This window comes from Sminthopsis crassicaudata, chromosome 1 (assembly GCF_048593235.1).
Source record: "Sminthopsis crassicaudata isolate SCR6 chromosome 1, ASM4859323v1, whole genome shotgun sequence".
Classification (NCBI taxonomy): domain Eukaryota; kingdom Metazoa; phylum Chordata; class Mammalia; order Dasyuromorphia; family Dasyuridae; genus Sminthopsis; species Sminthopsis crassicaudata.
In genome coordinates, this window is record NC_133617.1 from 350770807 (window position 1) to 350779247 (window position 8441).

The 8441-nt window shown below is 36.1% G+C and overlaps 1 pseudogene; it reads right to left on the bottom strand.

The window, feature by feature from the left end:
- Positions 1-1045: 1045 nt before the first annotated feature.
- LOC141549976 (purine nucleoside phosphorylase pseudogene) lies at positions 1046-1879 on the bottom strand (annotated as a pseudogene).
- Positions 1880-8441: the final 6562 nt, after the last annotated feature.

The following is an 8441-nucleotide window of genomic DNA, read 5'->3' on the forward strand; positions in this document are numbered from 1 at the left end:
TAATGAAGCTGTTTCTATTTCAAAGGACTTTTTTAAAAAGGCAATTATATTTCAACGAATACTATAAAACCTTCAGTCCCTTTATTTCCTCCTTGTTTCAGTCAAACCAACTACAAAACTTCTAAGTCATTCCCCCTTACTTCATAATTTTTCCACTAAAGCTTCCTACGTTTTCTCTCACTCACCTAACTTTGTTACTTTCTTACTAATTGGCACTCCTCAGATCAGAGGCTGATTTTTTTAACCCAAGCATGAAACTCTGAGTTTATGAGAACAAGCATGAGTTCAAAGAGTCAATTACATGGGTATAGGACAAAAGAAAATTGACTATACATCAGTTCTTGTGGAAATAATCTGGGTTTTTGTTGTTTTTGTTTTTTTTTTATAGTGAGAAAGTCACAATTTCCATGAGCTTTAATTATTTCACCTATCAGATATTTAAAGAATTAGACTGCATGATCTCTACAATATTTTCCAATTCTATGGTACATTTGTATTATTGCCAGCACTGTAACAATTCTGGATATATAGTAGATCCTCAATAAACACTTGTGTAATGGGGGTCTAGTTAGGGGTACTTCATTCTCAGAGAATGCACAAAATGTTCTGCTTGTTTCTGGCTCTCTGAATCTTCCTGAGCTATCTTGGGGTTTTCTGGCTAAATTTCTTTAATTAAAAATAGGGCCTTAAACCAAAATCAATCTGATTCTAATTGGCACCAATAGGTCCTAGGTCAAGCCCCATTTGGTCATTATTTGGGTCCTGATTGACCCAGATTGAATATAAATATCAATCATTTTTGCTTTGGCCAGAAACTCTGAGTATCTTCCCCTTCCAGATTCATTTATTTGTTTATTTAGATTATTTTGGACTAGGTGAAAGAGGAGATTTTTTTAATCTCAATTGCTACCTAGCCGCAATCAAACTGAGAACTATTGAAATTAACTTAAAAAGGCAAAGGTCTCCCATTGCATTCAGGGCCATCTCCAGTGGTCCTGATCTATATCTGGCCACTGGACCAGATGGCTCTGGAGGGGAACGTGAGTCAGGGGACTTTGCACAGCCCTCCCTCACTTAAATCCAGTTCACATGCATAACACAGCATCACCTCCCTGATGTCATCGTCCTCTTTGAGAAAGAAAGACAAACAACAATGATTTGGCACCTCCTGAGTTTGGTAGTCCAATATCGATTTAGTGGTAATAAATGAGAATCCAAAGCCTTGAAGACCACAATGCCTGGCCACTATTGCCTCTGGCACTGTGCTCATGCCAACAGTATCAGCTTCCAATTTCTGTAGGAAGCAACATTCTCCCATAATTTCAAAGTTGAGGTACCATACTATAGGTACCTTTCTGCACTGTTTGTTCCTGATCCATTTGCATACATTTGCCATGGGCCTTCTGTCTTGGAATCTAGTTGTAGGTGTCAGACATGGGAGGGAAACCTCTTATCACTGGAGCCTCTAAGTGGATTCTGCCCACTGAGGCCTGCAAAGTTATGATATCAGATTAAAAAAAAATGCCTAATTTCAAAGTCAGAGTTCAGCCTTTATTGATGACTATTAAGCCATATATGTGAACAAGTTGGAAAATCCTTACAGAGAATGCTACCTTTCAGAGTGAGTAACCTTCATGCGTCCTCAGAAAGCATTTGTCATTTAAGTATCTGAATACCAGGCACCCTACATGTGCTTTGAGGGAAGTTGAGTATCTCACTGTAGTCAAAGGTCTGGAATAGGGTCCGTTTAATTTTCAACATCCCCTCTTCTCACCAATCCACAACCACAAATTACTGAGATCTGGGGCTGGAGTTTACTATGGGACAAAAGCCTTCCAGCCATCATCTCATATTCCTTTTACTTGAATGCATTTCCCATGGCTCTCTTGCAGTATCCTGCTAAACATTATTTCCATCTCCTCATCTCACTCTGCTCCACTGAGTTTCAAAGACCCCAGTCAGCAAGGACTTCACTAAATTAGGATTCTTTTTCTTTTTCTCCCTCAACTTGTCCTTCTTTCAAACTTCCCAATTTTTGTTGAGAACATCACATTCTTTAAATCAAAGCTTAAACTGTGGACTGCAATTCCATGTAGAATGACATAACCTAAAATAGTCACAAAATTATGGTTTATTATCAGTAAATGTTTGATTTGTGTACCTACCTATTTTAAATACCTATATACCTGGGGTCCTGTAAAAAAAAATTTGGTGAAAAGGGGACACAATTGGAAAAAAATTTAAGAAGCCCTGCTTTAAATCACCAGGTTCACAACCTCCTTAGCAGTTGGTTCTCATTTGCACATACGTAAAATGGTAGGTTGGACTAAATGACTTCAGAAATCACTTCTGGCTCTAAATCTATGATGCTGTGTTCAAAATCTTTTCTTCTGTGGAAGGCATCCCAGAATTTTGCTCAGCTGCAATAGCTTCTGAGGAGTCAGAGTCATTTCCATGCCACAATGAGACATCAGAACAGGACTTCATTGAACCATGGCTTTTCATATTAAATAAATTACTTGTATTCATCTCCTATTCTTTCTTTTTAACTCTTTTCTATAGCTAAGAGAAACACAACTGAATTTGATCTAGGGTAGTGAGATATCCGTGTGAATGTATTTTGATTCAATAGCAGTTTTAGTTTTAGGAGTGAATTGAAATAATTGTCATAAGAAATTTAAGAATTAGGAGTGAGGAAAGGCACACCTTACTAATAGAATCATGTGAATGCAATTTACAAAGCAGAATAAATGTAAAGAGACCTTTAAAGCCCACATAATGACAATGGATTAACCAGAAGACAATGCAAAGGTTATCAAAGAAGGAAATTCTGCTCACTAATCTAAGGATTACATGAATAGGATGCAATATTTGTTCATAAGCTCATGGGAGTTATGGCATTAGCTCAAGAGTATCCCATGATTGGTCTCATTATCCTGAAGTCTTTGTTTGAATTTTGACAAAGAATTCATGTTCTTCAACATAAGGGTTCAAGAAATATTTTTGTATAAGCAATTTCCCCCCTATAAATAACCTCTTTTTAGGTATAATCACAGTAACTGGACATCTTGGTCAAAGTATGAATACCTTTGTCATTTTCAATGTATAATTTTATATTCAAAGACTGTTATTTTTTTAAAACTGGCAATTGACAGGAACATTCAGAAAAACCAAATGCATGGTTTTGAATGGAGTACCAAATAGTAACTAAGAGTAAAAGAAAGAATGACCTACCATTCAGCTCACTCTGTTTCACTGACTCAACATAGAACATGTTCGAAATGATGGAATTGTATAGTTGTTACTGGTCACAGAGGCATCCAAATGCTTCTTTCTCTTAAGACACATCTCCTAAGATCCATTGATTGGAGGAAGGACATGATTGGGGCAGAAATTTTCTGAAAACTTACTATGCACAGCACTTAGTGCTGTGGGGAGATATACCTTGTACTTCTAAGTCGATAGTATGCTCAATAAGACTTAAATACACACGTAAAAACGTAAATAATGATATAAGATGTTAAGAAATTCCATAAAATATTATATGAGACTGTGGGTGTGTCCTCTGAGGATAGATAATAAGATTTAGAAAATCATAAGAGGAAATGGGCAGGATGGAGGTTGCATAGGTTGGGAAGGGAATCCAGGAGAGGGATGTCAGGACTCAGGAGAGATGTCCAGAGGAGATGGGACTTAAACTCGGGATTTGAAGTATGGATAATAGTTGGATAAACAAAAAGAGAAATGAGAGGATATGGAGGAAGAGGAACAGCATGAACAAAGGCAGAAATGTGAGAATGATGAGCAGTGAATGTTTAGAGGACAATAATGAGTTGTCTGACTAGAGTGGAGAATATGTGAAATGATTCATTTGTATATGTATATATAGGGGCACTTATAGAGATTTTCAAATATAAGGTGAATAGTTTTTATTCTATCTAGTTATCTAAGAATGTTCTTTACTGGGGAGTAACAGAGTGAAATCATTCTATAAGCCTTATGTCAAAAATGATATGGTGACTCATCTAGGACATCATATTTCTTCCCCAGTAGTATTTTATTTTTTCCAAATACATGTAAAGATAATTTTCAATATTAATTTTTGTAAGACTTTGTGTCCTAAATTTTTCTCCCTACTTCTCTTCCCCCTCCACAAACAGCAAGCAATCTGATATGGGTTAAATATATGCAGTATTTTTAAACATTTTCATATTTGTCATGTTGTGCAAGAAAAAAACAGACCAAAAAGGGAAAAAGCTATGAGAAAGGGAAAAAAAATTAAGGTGAAAAGACTATGCTTTGATCTCAGTCTCAATAGTTCTCTCTCTGGATGTGATTGGCATTTTCCATTTGAAATCTATTAGTATTGCCTTTAATCACTTCATTGTTGAGAAGAGGCAAGTCCATCACAGTTGATCATTATATAATCTTGTTCTTATTGTGTACAATGTTCTGCTATTTCTACTCACTTCACTCAGCATCAGTTCATGTAGGTCTTTCCAGGTTTTTCTGAATTCAGCCTGCTCATTATTTCTTATTAAACAATTACCTTCTGACCTAGCTGTACCAGACCTAAAACTATATTATAAAGTAGCAGTCATCAAAACCATTAAGTACTGGCTAAGAAATACAGTAGTTGATTTTGTACAAACAAAACTAACACAAACAAAATTAGAAGGGAAGTAACAAATTGGGAAAACATTTTTACAGTTAAAGGTTCTGATAAAGGTCTCATCTCCAAAATATACAGAGAATCGACTCTAATTTATAAGAAATCAAGTCATTCTCCAATTGATAAATGGTCAAAGGATATGAACAGACAATTCTCAGTTGATGAAATTGAAACTATTTCCACTCATATGAAAGAGTATTCCAAATCACTATTGATAAGAGAAATACAAATTAAGACAACTCTGAGATACCACTACACACCTGTCAGATTGGCTAAGATGACAGGAACAAATAATGATGAATGTTGGAGGGGTTGTGGAAAAACTGCGACACTGATGCATTGTTGGTGGAGCTGTGAAAGAATCCAACAATTCTGGAGAGCAATCTGGAATTATGCCCAAAAAGTTATCAAACTGTGTATACCCTTTGATCCAGCAGTGCTACTACTGGGCTTATATCCCAAGGAGATACTAAAGAAGGGAAAGGGACCTTTCCTTTTTGTGGTGGCTAGAAACTGGAAAATGAACAGATGCCCATCAATTGGAGAATGGTTGGGTAAATTATGGTATATGAATGTTATAGAATATTATTGTTCTGTAAGAAATGACCAGCAGGAGGAATACAGAAAGGCTTGGAGAGACTTATATGAACTGATGCTGAGTGAAATGAGCAGAACTAGGAGATCATTATACACTTCAACAATGATACTGTATGAGGATGTATTCTGATGGAAGTGGATATCTTCAACATAGAGAAGAGCTAATCCAATTCCAATTGATCAGTGATGGACAGAATCAGCTACACCCAGAAAATGAACACTGGGAAATGAGTGTAAACTGTTAGCATTTTTTTGTTTTTCTCCCCAGATTATTTTTACCTTCCGAATCCAATTCTTCCTTTGCAACAACAACAACAACAAAATTCATTTCTGCACATATATATATATTGTACCTAGGATATACTATAACATATTTAATATGTATGGGAATGCCTGCCATCTAGGGGAGGGGGTGGAGGGAAGGAGGGGAAAAATTTGAAACAGAAGGGAGTACAAGGGATAATGTTGTAAAACGTTACATATGCATATCTACTATCAAAAATGTTATAATTATAAAATTAATTTTTTTAAAAAAAGAAATGCAATAGTTGATCAGCAGTTCATGGGACAAAATAATCAATGACAATAGTAATCTAGTGTTTGACAAACCACTATTTGACAAAATCTGCTGGGAAAACTGGAAGTTAGTATGGCAGAAACTAATCATTGACCTAACACCATATACCAAGATAAGGTCAAAATGGTTCATGATTTAAACATTAAAGTTTGATATTATAAGCAAATTAGAAGAACAAAAGATTATTTGCCTCTCAAATCTGTGGAGAAGAAAGGAATTCATGGCCAAAGAAGAACTGGAGTTCATTAATGAACACAAAATAGATAATTTTGATTATGTTAAATTAAAAAGGTTTTGTACAAACAAAACCAATGCAGACAAGATTAGAAGGGAAGCAATAAATTGGGGGAAAATTTACATTCAAGGATTCCAATAAAGGCCTCATTTCTAAACTATGTAGAAAACTGACTCAAATTTATAAGAATTCAAGCCATTCTCCAATTGATAAGTGGTCAAAGAATATGAACAATTTTGAGATGAAGAAACAAACTTTCTAGTCTTATGAAAAGGTGCTCTAAATTACTATTGATCAAAGAAATGCAAATTAAGACAACACTGAGGGATGTCTACACACCTGTCAGATTGACTATAATGACAGGAAAAGATAAGGACTAATGTTGGAGGGGATGTGGGAAAACTGTGATACTAATACATTGTTGGTGGAGTTGTGAAGTGATCCAACCATTCTGGCAAGTAATTTGAAACTGTGCCCAAAGAGCTATCAAACTGTACATACCCTTTGATCCAGCAATGTTTCTAGTGGGATTATTATCCCAAAGAGATCTTAAAGGAGGGAAAGGAATCCATATGTGCTAAAATGTTTGTGGTAGCCCTTTTTATATGACAAGAAAATGGAAACTGAGTGGATGCCCATTGGTTGGAGAATGGCTGAATAAGTTATGGTATATAAATGTTATGAAATATTATTGTTCTATAAGAAATGATCAGCAGGATGATTTCAGAGAGGCCTGGAGAAACTTATATGAACATCTGATGCTGAGTGAAATGCACAGAACCAGGAGATCATTGTACATGGCAACAAAATTATATATTGATCAATTCTGATGGACATAGCTCTTTTCAACAATGAAATGATTGAGGCCAGTGCCAATGATCTTGTGATCAATCTGCATCCAGAGAGAGCACTGTGGGAACTGAATTTGAATCACAACATAGTATTTTCACTTTTTTGTTGTTGTTTGCTTGCATTGTTGTTTTCTTTCTCATTTTTTCCCTTTTTGATCTGATTTTTCTTATGCAGCAAGATAATTGGGTATGTGTACATATTTTGAATTTAGCATATATTTCTACCATGGTTAACATATATTGGACTACTTGCCATCTAGGGAAGGAGGCAGGGGAAGAGGGGAGTTTGGAACACAATAGTTTTGCAAGGGTCAATGTTGGAAAATTGTCCATGCATATGTTTTGAAAATAAAAAGCTTTATTAAAAAAAAGTTACCTTCATATACCATAACTTATTTAATCATTCTCCAACTGATAGGTGGGCATCCACTCAATTTCCACTTTTTTGCTACTACTAAAAGAGCTGCTACAAAGATTTTTGCACATATGGGTCTTTTTCCTTTTTTTAATTATCCTTTTTGGGATATAGATCCAGTATAGACACTGCTGGATCAAAGGATATACAGTTTTACAACCCCTTGAGCATAGTTTCAAATTGTTTTTTAGAATGAATGGGTTTATGTAAAGGGTCACAGACAGTGGGGGAACTCTGGGTGAGATATAAGACCTTTCAGCATAGAGGGAACCTGCTAACAATGTCTGGTTCCACTCCCCATCTCCCCTAAGGGCTCTTGGCCTTCCTGAGAAGTCAGGAGGCATTACAACCTGTGTTGTGATTGAAGCAGAGTGATACCAGGTAACAAACTACATACAATAGCAAGTTGTTTATGTGGTCCCACACGTGCAGTATATACTTGGCCCATGCTCAGTGTTGTTTTTGTTATATAAGGGTATGAGGATTATAAAAAGGGGGAAGTCCTTGAAATAGACTCCATTTTCCCACTATCCTCAGGAGTCCCGCCTTATCACTTCTCCACTAGGATGGTATATTTTTATCACCCCAGTGTGGGGGCTGTAGAAAGCATGGTATGTTTTGTCACCCCAACTTGGAGGCTCTAGAAAGCAGGGTACAAAAAGTTTATTTCATAACTCCATCAACAATGCATTAGTATTCTAGTTTTCCCATGTTCTCTCCAACATTTATCATTATCCTTTTCTGTCTTCTTAGCCAATCTAAGAGGTAGAAAATCACATTCCTAACAACCTAAAATCCCACTCAGAATATTCCTCTATTGAGCAACTCAAAATGCTGGCCACATTACCCTCCCCCTAAAAGGAATTTTAATTAAAAGTTTTAATTAAAAACAAACCATATTTATTTGCAAGGGACAGTTCAAAGAATTCCAAAGCCTCATTATAAGCAATCCCTCAATGTCATTTGCAGTCCCAGGGAAAGTACAAGTCCAACAGAAATTTGCCATTCGATCTTCTCCCTGGTCTGGCCAATTTGCTTTGATAGTGAACATGCATTACAGTACATCCTCCAGTATGCCTCTGAGCTTGGAGTTT